Source organism: Leucopleurus acutus (genome assembly GCF_964270905.1).
Source record: "Leucopleurus acutus genome assembly, chromosome: 4".
Taxonomy (NCBI): domain Eukaryota; kingdom Metazoa; phylum Chordata; class Mammalia; order Artiodactyla; family Delphinidae; genus Leucopleurus; species Leucopleurus acutus.
The window spans coordinates 20,087,657-20,106,281 of NC_139146.1; the positions used below are offsets into that span (position 1 = coordinate 20,087,657).

Genomic DNA, 18,625 nt, shown 5'->3' on the forward strand with positions numbered 1-18,625 from the left:
CTTGTCAGTCTCATCCTTTGCAAGTATTTTCTCCCAATATGTAGCTTGTCTTTTCATTCTGTTGATGGTTTCATTTGCTGTGAAAAAACTTTTAAATTTGATTAGGTCCCATTTGTTTATTTTTGCTTTTATTTTTTTTGCTTGGGAGACTGATTAAGAAAATATTGCTACAAATTATGTGAGAGAATATTTTGCTTATGTTCTCTTCTAGGAGTTTGATGGTGTCGTGTCTTATATTGAGGTCTTTAAATCATTTTGAGTTTATTTTTGTATATGGTGTGAGAGAGTGTTCTTCTATTTTTAAATTTAATTAATTTTTTTATACAGCAGGTTCTTATTAGTTATCTATTTTATACATATTTGTGTATACATGTCAATCCCAATCTCCCAATTCATGCTACCACCACCCCACCCACACCCCACCGTCACCCTGCCTTCCAACCTTGGTGTCCATACTTTTGTTCTCTGCATCTGTGTCTCTATTTCTGCCTTATAAACCAGTTCCTCTGTACATTTTTTCTGGATTCCACATATATGTATTAATATACGATATTTGTTTTCATCTTTCTGACTTACTTCACTCTGTATGACAGTCTCTAGTTCCATCCAGGTCTCTACAAATGACCCAATTTCATTCCTTTTTATGGCTGAGTAATATTCCATTGTATATATGTACCACATCTTTATCCATTCATCTGTTGATGGGCATTTAGGTTGTTCCCATGTCCTGGCTATTGTAAATAGTGCTGCAATGAACATTGGGGTGCATGTGTCTTCTTGAATTATGGTTTTCTCTGGGTATATGCCCAGTAGTGGGATTGCTGGGTCATATGGTAATTCTATTTTAAGATTTTTAAGTAACCTGCATACTATTCTCCATAGTGACTGTATCAATTTACACTCCAACCAACAGTGAAAGAGGGTTCCCTTTTCTCCACACCCTCTCAAGCATTTATTGTTTGTAGATTTTCTGATGATGCCCATTATAACAGGTGTGAGGTGATACCTCATTGTAGTTTTGATTTGCATTTATCTAATAATTAGTGATGCTAAGCATCCTTTCATGTGTTTGTTGGCAACCTGTATATCTTCTTTGGAGAAATGTCTATTTAGGTCTTCTGCCCATTTTTGGATTCGGTTGTTTGTTTTTTTAATATTGAGCTGCGTGAGCTGTTTATATGTTTTGGAGATTAATCCTTTGTCCGTTGATTCATTTGCAAATATTTTTCCCATTCTGAGGGTTGTCTTTTTGTCTTGTTTGTAGTTTCATTTGCTGTGCAAAAGCTTTTAAGTTTCATTAGGTCCCATTTGTTTATTTTTGTTTTTATTTCCATTACTCTAGGAAGTGGATCAAACAAGATCTTGCTGTGATTTATGTCAAAGAGTGTCCTTCCTATGTTTTCCTCTAAGAGTTTCATAGTGTCCAGTCTTACATTTAGGTCTTGAATCCATTTTGAGTTTATTTTTGTATATGGTATTAGGGAGTGTTCTAATTTCATTCTTTTACAGGTAGCTGTTCAGTTTTCCCAGCACCACTTATTGAAAAGACTGTCTTTTCTCCATTGCATATCCTTGCCTCCTCTGTCACAGATTAGTTGACCATAGGTGTGTGGGTTTATCTTTGGGCTTTCTATTCTGTTCCATTGATCTATATTTCTGTTTTTGTGTCAGTACCATATTGTCTTGATTACTGTAGTTTTGTATTATAGTCTGAAATCAGGGAGTCTGATTCCTCCAGCTCCATTTTTTTCCCTCAAGATTGCTTTGGCTATTTGGGGTCTTTTCTGTCTCCATACAGATTTTAACATTTTTTGTTCCAGTACTGTAAAAAATACCATTGGTAAATTGATAGGGATTGCATTGAATCTGTAGATTGTTTTCTTTAGTATAGTCACTTTCAAAATATTGATTCTTCCAATCCATGAACGTGGTATATGTCTCCATCTGTTTGAGTCATCTTTGATTTCTTTCATCAGTGTCTTATAGTTTTCTGAGTACAGGTCTTTTACCTACTTAGGTAGGTTTCCTCCTAGGTATTCTTTTGTTGTTGCAATGGTGAATGGGATTGTTTTCTTAATTTCTCTTTCTGATCTTTCATTGTTAGTGTACAGGAATGCAAGAAATTTCTGTGCATTAATTTTGTATCCTGCAAGTTTACCAAATTCATTGATCGGCTCTAGTAATTTTCTGCTGGCATTTTTAGGATTATCTATATATAGTATCGTGTCATCTGCAAACAGTGACAGTTTTACTTCTTCATTTCCAATTTGGATCCCTTTTATTTATTTTTCTTCTCTGATTACTGTGGCTAGGGCTTCCAAAACTATGTTGAATAATAGTGGCAAGAGTGAACATCCTTGTCTTGTTTCTGATATTAGAGGAAATGCATTCAGTTTCTCACCATTGAGAATGATGCTTGCTGTAGGTTTGTTGTATATGGCCTTTATTATGGATGTAGGTTCCCTGTATGCCCACTTTCTGGAGAGTTTTTGTCATAAATTGGTATTTAATTCTGTCAAAAGCTTTTTCTGCATCTGTTGAGATGATCATATGGTTTTTCTTCTTCAGTTTGTTAATATGGTGTATCACATTGATTGCTTTGCGTATATTGAAGAATCCTTGCATCCCTGGGATAAATCCCACTTAATCATGGTGAATGAGACTTTTAATGAGTTGTTAGATTCTGTTTGCTAGTATTTTGTGGAGGATTTTTGCATCTATATTCATCAGTGATATTAGTCTGTAATTTTCTTTTATTGTAGTATCTGTCTGGTTTTGGTATCAGAGTGATGATGGCCTCGAAGAATGAGTTTGGGAGTGTTCCTTCCTCTGCAATATTTTGGAAGAGTTTGAGAAGGATGGGTGTTAGCTCATCTCTAAATGTTTGATAGAATTCACCTGTGAAGGTATCTGGTCCTGGACTTTTGTTTGTTGGAAGATTTTCAATCATAGTTTCGATTTCAATACTTGTGATTGGTCTGTTCATATTTTCTGTTTCTTCCTGGTTCAGTCTTGGAAGGTTATACCTTTCTAACAATTAGTCCATTTCTTCCAGGTTGTCCATTTTACTGGCATAGAGTTGATTGTAGTAGTCTCTTATGTTGCTTTATATTTCTGTGGTGTCCATTGTAACTTCTCCTTTTTCCTTTCTAATTTTAGTAATTTGAGTCCTGTCCCTCTTTTTCTTGATGAGTGTGGTCAAAGGTTTATCTTCTCAAAGAAGCAGCTTTAAGTTTATTGATCTTTGCTATTGTTTTCTGTGTTTGTATTTCATTTATTTCTGCTCTGATCTTTATGATTTCTTTCCTTCTGCTAACTTTGGGTTTTGTTTGTCCTTCTTTCTCTAGTTCCTTTAGGTGTAAGTTTAGATTGTTTATTTGAGATTTTTTTTTTGTTTCTTGAGGTAGGATTGTATTGCTATAAACTTCCCTTTTAGAACTGCTTTTGCTGTATCCCATAGGTTTTGGATCATCATGTTTTCATTGTCATTTGTCTCTAGGTATTTTTTGATTTCCTCTTTGATTTCTTCAATGATCTCTTGGTTGTTTAGTAACGTGTTGTTTAACCTCCATGTTTTTGTGTTTTTTACATTTTTTTCCCTGTAATTCATTTCTAATCTCATAACATTCTGGTCAAAAAAGATGCTTGATATGATTTCAATTTTCTTAAATTTACCGAGGCTTGATTTGTGACCCAAGATGTGATCTATCCTGGAGAATGTTCTGTGTGCACTTGAGGAGAAAGTGTAACCTGCTGTTTCGGATGGAATGTCCTATAAATATCAATTAAATCTATCTGGTCTATTGTGTCAGTTAAAGCTTGTGTTTCCTTCTTAATTTTCTGTCTGGATGATATGTCCATTGGTGTAACAGTCCCCCACTGTTACTGTTACTGTTCATCTCCTCTTTTATAGCTGTTAGCATTTGCCTTATGTATTGAGGTGCTCCTATGTTGGGTGCATATATATTTATAATTGTTATATCTTCTTCTTGGATTGATCCTTGATCATTATGTAGTGTCCTTCCTTGTCTCTTGTAACATTCTTTATTTTAAAGTCTATTTTATCTGATATGAGTATTGCTATTCCAGCTCTCTTTTGATTTCCATTTGCATGGAATATCTTTTTTCCATCCCCTCACTTTCAGTCTGTATGTGTCCCTAGATCTGAAGTGGGTCTCTTGTAGACAGCATATATATGGGTCTTGTTTTTCTATCCATTCAGTGAGCCTGTGTCTTTTGGTTGGAGCATTTAATCCATTTACATTTAAGGTAGTTATCAATATGTATGTTCTGTTGGCATTTTCTTAATTGTTTTGGATTTGTTTTTGTAGGTCTTTTTCTTCTCTTGTGTTTCCCACTTAGAGAAGTTCCTTTAGCATTTGTTGTAGAGCTGCTTTGGTGGTGCTGAATTCTGTTAGCTTTTGCTTGTCTGTAAAGCTTTTGATTTCTCCATTGAATCTGAATGAGATCCTTGCAGGGTAGAGTAATCTTAGTTGTAGGTTCTTCCCTTTAATTGCTTTAAATATATCATGCCACTCCCTTCTGGCTTGTATAATAGTTGTTGAGAAATCAGTTGTTAACCTTATGGGAATTCCCATGTATGTCATTTGATGTTTTTGTCTTGTTGCTTTCAATAATTTTTCTTTGTCTTTAATTTTTGTCAATTTGATAACTATGTGTCTCAGCATGCTTCTCCTTGGGTTTATCCTGGCTGGGACTCTCTGCACTTCCTGGAATTGGGTGGCTAATTCCTTTCCCATGTTAGGGAAGTTTTCGACTATAATACTTTCAAATATTTTCTTGGGTTCTTTCTCTCTTCTCCTTCTGTGACCCCTATAATGTGAATGTTGGTGCATTTAATGTTGTCCCAGAAATCTCTTAGGCTTTCTTCATTTCTCTTCATTCTTTTTCTTTATTCTGTTCCATGGCAGTGAATTCCACCATTCTGTCTTCCAGGTCACTTATCTGTTCTTCTGCCTCAGTTATTCTGCTATTGATTCCTTCTAGTGTATTTTTCATTTCACTTATTGTATTGTTTCATCTCTGTTTGTTTGTTCTTTAATTCTTCTAGGTCTTTGTTAAACATTTCTTGCATCTTCTTGATCTTTGTCTGCATTCTTTTTCTGAGGTCCTGGATCATCTTCACTATCATTATTCTGAATTCTTTTTTGAAAGGTTGCCTATCTCCATTTCACTTAATTGTTTTTCTGGGGTTTTATCTTGTTCCTTCATATGGTACATAGTCCTCTGCCTTTTAATTTTGTCTATCTTTCTGTGAATGTGGTTTTCGTTCCACAGGATGAAAGATTGTAGTTCTTCTTTGGGAGTGTTCTAATGTCATTGATTTACAAGTAGTTGTCCAGTTTTCCTAACAACACTTGTTGAAGAGACTGTCTTTTTTCCTTTGTGTATTCTTGACTCCTTTGTTGTAGATTACCTGACTAAAGGTGTGTGGATTTACTTCTGGGCTCTCTACTCTGTTCCACTGATCTATATGTCTGTTTTGTGCTGATATCACTCTGTTTTGATTACTGTAGCTTTGTAGTATTGTCTGAAGTCTGGAAGTGTTATGCCTTCAGCTTTGTCCTTTTTACTCAAGATTGCTTTGGTAATTCTGGACCCTTTTTGGTTCCTTATAAATTTTAGGATTATTTGTTCTAGTTCTGTGAAGACTGTCATGGGTATTTTGATAGGAGTTACCTTAAATCTGTATATTGTTTTGGGTAGTCAAGGCATTTTAACAATATTAATTCTTCCAGTCCAAGAGCATGGGATATCTTTCCATTTCTTTGAATAATCTTCAATTTCCTTTTTCAGCACATAGATCTTTCATCTCCTAGGTTACGTTTATTCCTAGGTATTTTTTTAAATGCAATTTTAAATGGGATTGATTTTTGTTTTTACTTTCTCTTTCTGGATATTTCATTGTTAGTGTCAAGATATGCAAAAGATTTCTGTGTATTAATCTTGTATTCTGCTATTTTGCTTAATTTATTTACTAGTTCTAATAGTTTTTGTGGGGAGACTTTAAGTTTCTCTATATAGAGTCATCTGCAAATAATGCATTTTACCTCTTCCCTTCCAATTTGGGTACCTTTTATTTCTTTTTCTTGTCTGACTGCTGTGGCTAGGAATTCCAACACTACGTTGAATAGAAGTGGTGAAAGTTGGTATCCTTGTCTTGTTCCTGAATTTTGCAGGAAGGCTTTCAGTGTTCACAATAGAGTACTATGTTGGCAGTGGGTTTGTCACAAATGGCCTTTATTAGGTTCAGATATGTTCACCTTATCCAATTTGGTGATAGTTTTTATCATGAATGGATGGTGAATTTTGTCAAATGCTGTTTCTGCATCTATTGAGATGATTATGTGGTTTTTGTCTTTCTTTTTGTTAATGTTGTGTATCATATTGATTTGTGTATGTTGAACCATCCTTGTGACATAGGAAGGAGTCTAACTTGATTATGGTGTATGATACTTTTTACATTTGTTGGGTTTGCTTTGTTAGTATTTTGTTGAGGATTTTTGCATCTTTATTCATAGAAGATATTTGCCTGTGATTATCTTTTTTTGTAGTGTCTTTGTCTGGTTTTGGTATCAGAGTGATGGTATCTTCATAAAATATATTTAGGAGTATTTCCTGCTCTTCAATTTTTTGGAATAGTTTGAGAAGGATAAGTTCTTTTTTGTATGTTTGGTAGAATTCCCCAGTGAAGCCGTCCAGTTGTGGACTTTTGTTTGCAGGAATTTTTTTAAATTACAGATGAGATTTCACTTCTAGTGATCAGTCTGTTCAAATTATCTGTTTCTTTTCTACTCCATTTTGGCATCCTGTATGTTTCTAGAAACTTGGCAATTTCTTCTCAGGTGTCCAATTTGTTGACATATAACTGTTCATCTTGTTCTACTATAATTGTTTTGGGTATTTCTGTGGTATCAGTTGCTTTTTCTCCTTTTTCATTTCTTATTTTGTTTATTTGGGTCCTCTCTTGTTTCTTCTTTGTGGTCTGGTGAAATGTTTGCTAATTTTGTTTATCTTATAAAAAAACAGCTCTTGGTTTTATTCATCTTTTCTATTTTTTTTTACCTTCATTATTTATTTCTTCTCAGATCTCTATTATTTCCTTCCTTCTGCTGACTTTGGTCTTTGTTTGTTCTCCTTTTTCTAATTCTTTTAGATGGTAGGTTAGATTACTTATTTGAAATTTTTCTTGTTTCTTGAGTAAGGTCTGTATTGCTATGAACTTCTCCCTTAGGACTGCTTTTGCTGTAGCCCACAGATTTTGTAGCACTGTGTTTTCATTTTTGTTAATCTCAAGGTATTTCTGATTTCTTCTTTGTTTTTGTCACTGAACCATTGGTTTTTTAGTAGCATATTGTTTAGTCTTCATGTGATTATTTTTCTCATTTTTCTTTCTGTGATTGATTTCTAGTTTTATACCATGTGGTCAGAAATGATGCTTGAAATAGTTTCTATCTTCTTGAATTTGTTGAGGCTTATTTTGTGACATAGTATGTGTTCTATCTTAGGTAGTGTTCCATGTGTTCTTGAGAAGAATGTATATTCTGGTTTGGGGGGATGTAGTGTATACATCAACTAAGTCCAATTGGTATATTGTGTCATTTAGGACCTATGTTGCCTTATCGATTTTCTGTTTGGATGATCTATCCATTGATGTCAGTGGGGTGTTAAAGTCTCCTACTACTATTGTATTATGGTCGGTTTCTCCCTTTATGTCTGTTAGTATTTGTTTTATATATTTTGGTGCTCCTATATTGGGGGCATATATGTTAATGAGTGTAATATCTTCTTATACTGATCCCTAAATCATTATATAATGTCCTTGTCTTTCTTCATGGCCTTTGTTTTAAAGTCTATTTTGTCTGATATAAGTAGTGCTATATTCCTGCTTTCTTGTCATTTCCATTTGTATGAAGTATCTTTTTCCATCCCCTCACTTTAAGTTGTGTTGGTCTTTTGCCCTGAAGTCTCTTATAGGCAACATATTGCAGGTTCTTTTTTTTTTTTTAATCCAATCTGCCACTCTGTGTCTTTTGATTGAAGCATTTAGTCCATTAACCTTTAAAGTAATTATTGATAGATATGTACTTATTGCCATTTTAATCATTGTTTTCCAGATGTTTTTGTAGTTCTTCTTTGTTCATTTCTTATTTTTCATTTTGTGGTTTGATGATTTTCTTTTGTAATCCCTGTGTTCTCTTCTTTTTGGTTTTTGTGAATCTATGTATATTTTTTATTTCTGGACCATGGAGTTCTATTATGTTGACACATAACTATACCTACTTGCTTTACACTGGTAGTCATTAAGTTCAAACACAGTGTAACAGATCTACATTTTTATACTCTCCTCCCCCAAGTTTTGTGATTTTGATGTCCTATTTTACATCTCCATTCCTACCCTTTTGCTGTGTGTTATGGTAATAATTACTGTTACAATTTTTTGACTGTTTTTAAACCTATGTACTGGCTTATTTAAGTGATCTTCAATCCTCTTATATATTTGCCTTTCCTACTGTGATTTTCCCTTTCCCATAGATCCTTTTTTCTTTTCTATTTTTTTCTTCTTCTTTTCTATTTAGAGGAGATTGCTTAATAATTCTTTTAGGGTAGGTTTAGTATTGCTGAATTCTTTTAGTTTTTGCTTGCCTGAGAAATTCATTGTCTCTCCTTCTATTCTAAAGGATAATCTTGCAGGCTTTCCCCTTTCAGGACTTTGAATATGACATGCAACTCCCTTCTGGCCTGCAACATTTCTGCAGAGAAATCAGCTGATAGACTTATGGGGCTACCCTTGTAATTGACTGTTTTTCTCTTGCTATCTTTAGAACCCTCTCTTTGTCTTTCACTTTTGCCATTTTAATTATGATATGTCTTGGTGTGTGTCTGTTTGGGTTCATTTATTTGGGACCCTCTGTGCTTCCTGTACCTGGATATCTGTTTCCTTCTTTAGGTTTGGGAAGTTTTCATCCATAATATCTTCAAATACATTTTGATCCCTTTCTCGCTCTCTCTTCTCCTTCTGGAACCCCTATTATGCATATGTTGGCACATTTTATATTATCCCATAGACCTCATATGTTGCTTTAATTTTTTTAAATTTGTCTTTCTGTCTACTGTTCTGATGGGGTGGTTTCCATTATTCTATTTTCCAGATCAGTTATTCATTATGCCTTCTTGTCATTTAATTGGCTATTCATTGCTTCTAAACTGGATTTTATCTCAGCAATTTAATTGTCTAATTTATTTTTTTTTTCTTGACTGCATTAGGTCTTTGTTATGTGCTCTGGCTTTCTTTAGTTGCAGCAAGTGCGAGCTACTCTTCCTTGTGGTGTGCGGGCTTCTCATTGTGATGGCTTCTCTTGTTGCAGAGCATGGGCTCTAGGAGCACAGGCTTCAGTAGTTATGGCACACAGGTTTCAGTAGTTGCAGCCTGAGGGATCTGTGGCACACAGGCTTCAGTAGTTGTGGAGCACAGGCTTAGTTGCTCTGCGGCATGTGCAATCTTTCTGGACCAGGGCTCGAACCTTTGTCCCCTGCATTGGCGGGAGGCTTCTTAACCACTGTGCCACTAGGGAAGCCCCTAATTGTCTAATTTTGATCAGTTCATCTGTATAGTTTCTAGTTCCTTGTTACAGTGATCTGCATTTCTATTAATAATCTTAATAGACCTAACCCCTGAGTACTCCTCAGTGTGCTGACAATAGTCATCACCACTCCACCTGGACCACAGCCTAGGCCCTCCATGTTGTCTCTGTGTAGCTAGATGAATCCCCTCCCAGGGCCTGTCTACCGGAGATTCAGTGCTTAGCCACCATGCACTCCTGTCAAGCTGTTCACATGCATTTTGACAACATTCATGTTGCTACACCCACCACCCTTTGCAGGTACAGACAATGGTCTCTGAGACCTTGTCCACATCACACCCCAGGCACCCCGGTCTGTCTATGCACAGCTAAGCAAAGTCTCTGCCAGATCTTTTTGCAGTGTGGCATAAGCAGAGCTGGGGTGTTTGCCCCCTTTGATTGTGAAGGGTGGCAAGGTGGAAACTCCCAGTGCAAGGCTCTTTCTGCCCTGATTGTCAGCAAGCTAGCACATGTGCAATTCTCATGAGTAGATTCTAGGTTTCTCCAGCACTTTTGTCTGACTTAGTGGATTTTCCGGCAGGCAAGGGGGCCTGTCTCCTCCACACTGGTTTTTCAGTTGACGCTTAGGTTAATTCCGTATCTTTGCTATTGTGAATAATGCTGCAATGAATATGAAAGTGCAGATATCACTTCAAGATACTGTTTTCATTCCTTTTGGACATATACTCAGAAGGGGTATATATTATTGGATCATATGGTAGTATTTTTAATTTTTTGAGGACCCTCTGTACTGCTCTCCATAATGGCCGTACCAATAGTGCACAAGGATTCTTTTTTCTCTGCATCCTTGTGAATAATTTTTATCTTTTGTCTCTTTGATAATAACCATTCTACCAAGAGGTAATATCTCATTGTGGTTTTGATTTGCATTTCCCTGATAATTAGTGATTTGAGCATTTTCATATACCTATTGGCCATTTATATGTTTTCCTTTCAGAAATGTCTATTTGGGTCCTCTGCCCACTTTTAACTTATCTGTTTAGGTTATATGTTTGTTTGTTTGCTATTGAATTGTTGCTAGCACTTAAGTGTGGATGGAAGAATGTATCTGGGTATTGAGTAACCAATGGAATATAGATCCAACTCATTCTATTCTAATATGTAATCCTTACTTCAGGGGTTAGAAGGCCAAAACTACATTTTCCATACTCCTTTGCATTTAGGATTCTGGAAACGATTTGGATTCTACCAGTTGGATGTCCCTATGTGAGATTTAGAAAGTTAATGTAAAGTGAGGGTAATTCTGCTGCTGTGTATGCTGCTTCAGTTTTAAGAACCATCTGGAAGTGGCATCTTTCCCATTCTGGAGTCAGTAGATGAACCAGTGCCACCTTCACAATTTGACAAATGGCTTCCTGGTTTAAGGGACAGTCTTTTGTTTTGTGTCCTTGAAGATGTTCCTGAAAGTTCAACCTTGAGTCTGTTTCTTAGACTTTCCCAATGACTCTGTAGGTAATTTAATACCCTGTAGCAAATCCCTTACTGCTTACACTAGCTAGAGAAAACTGTGTTTTCTGCAGTGAATTCCAAGTGACAAAATTGCTCAGGGAAAAGCCTGAGAGAAAACAATTTATGACTCATGATAAGAGGAGAGAACTCCACAAAAATGAAATGGAGTAAACAGAGAAGAGAAAGGGGAAAAATAGTGTAATGTCATGGAAAACAATAGGAAAGAAATCAGCAACAGATTTAACATAGGCCATGCCATGGACGGTAAGAAAAATCATTTATCTACCATTGTTGTCGGAATAGGCAAACTGAGGGCATTTTTGTTTGTTTGTTTTTACCCTCTAGTGTTTCTAGTGAATATATGACAAAACATGGCACAGGCTTATCACAGAAATCAGAATAAAGCCAGCTTTGTGGAACCCTTCTTCTAGAGAAGAGAAAGGAAGAGAGGCTTGTTCTATCAAGAGAGAATTGAGAAAAGATAGGCTCTAGGAAACTCACTGCTCCATGGCTCCCTTATCCATTTAGGGTCAGGGCAGTCTGTAGCTTTGGGAAACCATGTTTCTTGATATTCTCACAGCTCAGTAGCCATCCACAAAAGCAGCTCACTCAAATTTCTTTGGTATTGGGCAAGTATGCACAACTAAAGATATGCTGGCCTCTTGTTTTCACTCTATTCTGACCAATTAAAAGATGATCACTACCATATACTTTGCTTTCAACATGATAGAAACAACTCATAGTTACATAGGTGTTAGCAATCTTGTGTATTTCTTTCATACTCTTCAACTATTTCACCTCTCACAGCACCCCTTATTCCTCTACATTTTTGTCTCCATCAGGTTGCCATTATATTACTTAGAGCTTACTTGGGCTGCTGTATATATCAGTTAAAAGCCTTTTTAAAAAATATAGAAACTTAGAAACTTTCCCTTCCAATCTTTAATATGAATCTTCTAATGATTTCATTTACCTGCTTTTGTTTCATAGTAATGGCCATTTTGTCTTTGGTATCTTCTTCTAGAGAGGATCATAGATACCACAGTATTAACTCCTGTACTTCCAAAAAGCCTCTATGTAACCTACAATATCAAAAGCACACTATTATAGTTACCACTTACTAAGATGAAGTCAAGCTGGGACTATCACAGTCACTGTGAAATTTACAGATAATTATGATAGCACATCTTCTACTGTTCCATATTTTTAGCATTTAGAATAATGTCTAAACAAAAAAGGTACTTGTTAATTATTTGACATCCATCGACTTCCTCTCATAAAGATTATTTTAGCTTCATGGTCTATCTATTTGCATTTTTTAGTCCTTTACCAGGACAATGTCATCCTCAAGCCTATAGAAATTATGCTTTATTGTGTTTTTCTTCTTCTAGGCCATTTATTCAAATGCTTGATGGAAATGACCCCAGATAAAACTGGCAGACTGTGCTATTAGCATTTAGAAAAGTACTCATTTGCTCCTTTTGTTTTCTATTTCTTAGACTACATTCTATTTCTTAGGGTTAGCGTTAGGGTCTTAGAATTCATTATTAAAACATCCCAATGCTAATTTTTAAAGAAGACCTTAATTAGGGGAACTTATCAATTTTTGCTAGTCTGAATACAATACATAGTCTAGATTTCACTTGCCCACATGATTATTCTTCAGATTTCTACTATATTAAAATAGGCATTGTGGGAAAAAATCACATTGTCTCTCACTTATTACTTTAGATAAATGAAACTAAGATTAGTCTACTAAACATGGCATTCACAGAAACAACTCAATAGCAGAGGGACAGCATAGTAGGTGCTGTATTTTGGTGGGTGATAATAAATTCAATACCAATGTTTTTGATAATTCTTCAGGAAGAAGTATAATCCAAAGGTGTGTCATTTTACACAGATTGAGTAGAAACTGCTACAGAAATTGTACAAATTTGAATAGAATTACTCAAAGGCATACAGTACAAAAAAAGAAAGATTGTTAGACAAAAAAGCCAAATGATGAAATATAACCACTGTGCCATCTTGAAATAGCTATGTGTTTTGATTTTTGAAACTTCTATAAAAAAGAAGCCTATAAATATAATACAATGTTCCTGCCTCTTGTATATATATGCTTGACTGTTCTGACTGGCGGGTAGGGTCTATGGGTATGTGTTTATGTGTGTATATATATATATGTTAAAAATTATATACAACTAAAAATTATATATAATTTAAATTATATATTAAATTATTAAAATTATATATATTAGCAAATGTGAATTTATTTTAAAAATTTTTCTTGAAATATAGTTGATTTACAATGTTGTGTTAATTACAGGTGTACAGCAAAGTGAGTCAGATATATATATATATATATATATATATATATACATATATTCCTTTTTAGATTCTTTTCTATTATAAGTTTTTACAAGATATTGAGTATAGTTCCCTGTGCTATACAGTAGGTCCTTGTTGGTTATCTATTTTATATATAGTAGTGTGTATATTTTAATCCCAAACTCCTAATTTATCTCTTCCTCCCCTGTTTCCCCTTTGGTAACCATAAGTTTGTTTTCCATTTCTGTGAGTCTATTTTGTGGGTATAATCTATTCTTTGTATTGAGGGAAAGACAACTTTAAGGGTAACAGGAAATTTTTTTTTCTATTATGGGTAATCAGGCCACAGGTTTGCATCAGTAAGCCTTCTGTTGTGCACACTCCCTCTTTCTCTCTCCCATGAACATGCATGCACACACACACACCATCCCCCCCACATACACTCTGTCTATCATTTGATCTCCACACCCATCCAACCAATCCTACTTGATCCTCAATGTCAGCACTGTAAGTTGGTCTATTTTTTCTGTCAGGACATCTAACATCATTTCATTTCTAAAGCTCTCCTAGAACTGAATCACTGTGTGAATTAATGCTTTGAGGCTCTGTAGGTATGTGTACCTGCAAATCATCTTATTCACCCCAAAAGGTAGATGTTCCTCAACAATTCTTTGGGAAACACCACCATATTCTCTTTATGCACACATCTATTAAATTGTGTCTTTTCAGTGAATTTAAGCCACAGGTGTGGACTTGGAATCTTGCTCCCCACCGCCACCCCCACCCAGGTTGTTTTAACACCGCACCCAATATTGTTTTCTGGCTCCTTACCTGCCCTGTTCAGGTCTTCTCGTACATTTCTATGCAAGTGCAAGAAGGGCTGTGAAAACAAATTTTGACACAGTAATGTCTAAATAGGCATTAAACAAGTACTCTCCATGAACACTGTCTAACTATTTAGTGTACTTTTCAGCTGCCAGAGGAAACCAGGAAACACGACAACATGGTTAGGCATAAACAGGATGTTTTTAAAATAATTGCTCTTCTTTTTAAAAATTGTTATTTTAGAAAATAGGTTTTATAGGAATTATCAGGTACTTTTTGTAAGGAAGAATTTAAGACTTTGGGATAAACTAAAGAAACTACTAGATATCCTTTCAGTGGCATGCTGGAGCCTCCAGGAGATTATCTGATTCTGTAAAGGACTCTGCACCTTTCATTGCTTTTGAACTATTTTACAACTCTCTAAATTGTATATAGCTGATAACCATATAATAATTCTTCTAATTCTAGCCGTGGAAAAAGCCACTTTGGGTCCATTTGTAAGTTAATTTCAACATTCCCTTACTTCATATAAATTAATGGGTCTGACTTCTCCTTTGAACAAGCTGCAACATTGATCTGGTTCCCTTTTTATTTAATGAATTAAATAAAATCTTTTGATATGTTCATTTTATATCTTTAAGAGAGTCATGATTTTACTATCCTTTCTTAAAATTTCTCTTTTAACTCTACAGTATGGAAATTTAAAATCAAAGTTTAATATTTTAAAAGACTTCTACTGGTGTGGGTGTTTTTCCATCTTAACTGAAATAATATGAAAACTCAGTTGCTACTATCTATTTAATAGCACCATAATTACTACTGTGATTAAACACATATGCACATAAACACACAACAAAACTCTGATTTGGCCTGCTAAGAAGCAAAGAAAAAAATGCATGATTATTATAATAGCTTACTGTGTTTTTTTAAGGAATATAGTGAGTGAGGTGATTCCATACATCCATCTTTGGCTGTTGATATTTTATACATAGGAAACCTACCCAGAGCAAGCCCTCATCCAAAGGTGTCACATGAGATGACTGTTAATAGTGAAGACTGCTTAAGGCAAAACCGTGAGGTGGTGAAGTTTAACTTGACATATCTTGTTTTTATGCAACACCTACTGATCACTTCCTGTCCCCAAACATATCACTTTTTCTTTCTTTTATTGAAGACACGTTTCCAAGGCCAGTATATATTTGCCTAGGAAAAGTGGAAAACAGAAAGGGTTTGGGCTTTTGTTTGAATCTGACCTTGGTTCAAATTCCTGCTATGTCAATAGTGACGTGAACTGGGCAACTTAATACATGTTCTGACCTCCAGTTGACAAGGAAGTAACAACTGTCAGAAGAGCATAGTATTAGGTGCTGCTTATATGATGCCTAGCTCAGTATGTATGCATTCCCTTCCTCTTCTCACCCATGATGTTCACAGTTTTATGGAGGGGCAAGCAGCAAATACACTACAGCCATGCCTCATATATATTGTGGGTTCTGTTCCAGACTACCTCAATAATGTGAATATTGCAATAAAGCAAGTCACATGAATTTTTTGGTTTCCCAGTGTATATAAAAGTTATATTTACACTATATTGTAGTCTTTTAAGTGTGCAATAACATTATGTCTAAAAACATAATGTACATACCTTCGTTAAAAACAATTTTGCTGGAAAAGTGGTGCCAATAGAGTTGTTCAATAAAAGGTTGCCACAAACCTTCAATTTGTAAAAAAAATCTGCAAAACATAATAAAGCAAAACACAATCAAACAAGGTATGCCTGTAAACGTGGTTTTGTATATGCAAACCTATATGGAAATTCTTGTGAATACTAAAGTTTGACAAACCCTGATCGATTAGAGAGAGGAATAAGAGGAAAATCTATACGCAGGGTTAGGATATATTGAGTTAAACAGGATTGTCTGATTTATGACCATATAGGCACCCAAACCTAAATTTTTCATCCCCTGTCTACATAGCCATTCACATGCTTGTCTTACAGTTTTATCCCATTCTACTTTACCATTAAGCCCCTATCATCTTAATACATGTTCAAATATTTCTTTTAAGAATTAAATGGGTTAATGTATTTGAAAGCACAAGCCCAGGATGTGGCATATGGAAAGTGTTCAATAAAATTTGTTGGATTTGAAACTAAGTCTTGCTTTTTTATTAAATCCACAAGGACACTATTCTTTTTTTTTTAATTTTCATTTTATATTGGAGCATAGTTGATTAACAATGTTGTGTTAGTTTCAGGTGTCCAGCAAAGTGATACAGTCATACATATACATGTATCAATTCTTTTTCAAATTCTTTTCCCATTTATGTTATTACAGAATATTGAACAGTGTTCCCTGTGCTATACGGTAGGTCCTTGTTGGTTATCTATTTTAAATATAGCAGTGTATACATGTCAAAATACACTATTCTTTGAAACAAAGTGGAGTAAAACATGGCCAAATGCTTCCTGAATTTCCAGCTTTGCCATTTTCCATCACAGTCCTTCTGAATAGCTAAAAGTCACACACATTTGGGTTTCAGTCTCTAGACCCCTGGCCGGCTCTTAGCTGATTGCTGACCAGTCCCACTATGCTGTTAGTCACTAAGGTGTTAAAATAACTGTTAATATATTCTCCCTTCGGGGATCTCTGATCTTAACTGGTGAAAGAGGATCTTACCATTGCTCTAGTCTTGAGAGCCCAAGCAGCTGGCAAGAATCTCCCTCTCTCATTTTACTCCTCTCAGGCCTGCCTCTTAGGTTAGTAAATTTTGTGATGGACAAAATACAAAAAGCAAAATGAAGACATGTATAGATCCCTGACAGTAATGAGCTGCTAGTTAGATGTAAGGCGGGGTTTTTTTGAGATTTTTATTTATTTATTTTTGTGAAAGGCAAAATTACTGAAAACATTCTAAGTTTAAATTATTAACCTTAACACTTCTTACTTTTATGGAACACATTCTAAACATCTTCTCAGATCAGATGGAGAGAGAAGTAGGAATATATAATTATTGCTATTTTTAGTATAAAAAGAAACTAAACGGAGGAATGAAAGGATGCTTTAAAGATGTTTTTACTGACTTCTTAATTTTTATTTATCACATCTTTAAGCAATGCATACCAATGAATCATAAATAAATAAGTTTTTCACCAATGTGTACAAAACTGTACCAACTATTCCCTTTTGGCCTTTAGTCTCAATAGAAATTAATTATTCCAATAATAATTCAAGGAGGGGGGGTTAAGTAGACTTCATCTTAATATTGTCTTTGGATTCTCAAACATACTGAACTGTTAATCAGAATTTTGTCAGAGCTGAGTCCCCTACGTGAGAAAAGCAAAGATTATGTAATCACAGGAGTTCAATTCTTCCCACAGCAGAAGAAAGAACTGTATTTAATTTCTGATCGCTCTTTTAATATTTCCCACAGTTCCAAGTACATTGGGAATACAGTGAGACCCTGATTAATAGATCTTTTAGGAATGAAATTCATTTATCAAAAAGTTTAAAAAATAGTTCAACTCAAAAATCAATACATTATTTAATCAAAGTTGCACAGTCCACGGGCCTGAAGGGTCAAAGCCCTGTATAGGTTCTAGTAGCCACCCCCAGCTGAAGGTTCACAAGTTTGAACTAGACAAAGTTGCGATTTCCAAATTTTATCTTCTATTTGTACATTTTCTTGAATCAACTTTTAAAAAACTTCATTGCCTTTTTTATGTTTTCCTCTACTTTTCTAAAATAGGAAAGATTCTGATCTCCTTCATTCAAATACTGACCTTTATTTCCCTTTTATGCCTTTAATTTTTAATTCTATACAATCTATGTTGGACATCTATAAGCAGGTAGACCTTTGGTGGGGCTGACAAGAGTCACTGAATCACATTTGTACACTTAGATATCAATTCCCAGGGGGTTCAGGGAGTAAAAGTGTCTGTTTTCCTTGGGTTTTGAAATTTGGAATCTTCTTTTCCCACCATAGTTCTATCTTCTTTTTGGATCTATTCTCAGCCTCTTTCCCACTTCCCCTCTGAGCAGGGAGGCAGGGTGGCGAGATGGAAAGAGTTTTGGGAGCCACACAGACCTGGGCTTGAGCTGGGTTATGAGACTTGGTTTTTCAGCTGAAAAGAAAACAATACATACTTTCTGGCTTGAGACAGAGGGAATGTATGTAAAGCCTCTGATACATTATAGACACTGAATAAATGTCAGCTGTTATTGCACATAATACAGACACTCCTTTACACAATGTAACCCATCTCTCCACCCTATTGCCAACTCATATTTTCTGTTTCCCAAAACACTTGATATTAATTCAATTAGTATTTAATGCAACTTTTCTGAACCCCTAGAAAG

At 35.2% G+C, this 18,625-nt stretch overlaps 1 long non-coding RNA gene across 1 annotated transcript in view; it reads right to left on the minus strand.

The window, feature by feature from the left end:
- Nucleotides 1-15,951, minus strand: part of LOC309960930 — a 54,528-nt gene extending 38,577 nt beyond the window's left edge. The window contains exons 1-2 of the long non-coding RNA XR_014326152.1: nt 15,913-15,951; nt 14,274-14,322 (exon numbers count right to left, since the gene is read on the minus strand). This is a non-coding gene — a long non-coding RNA (uncharacterized lncRNA). The remainder of the gene's footprint in view (nt 1-14,273; nt 14,323-15,912) is intronic.
- Nucleotides 15,952-18,625: the final 2,674 nt, after the last annotated feature.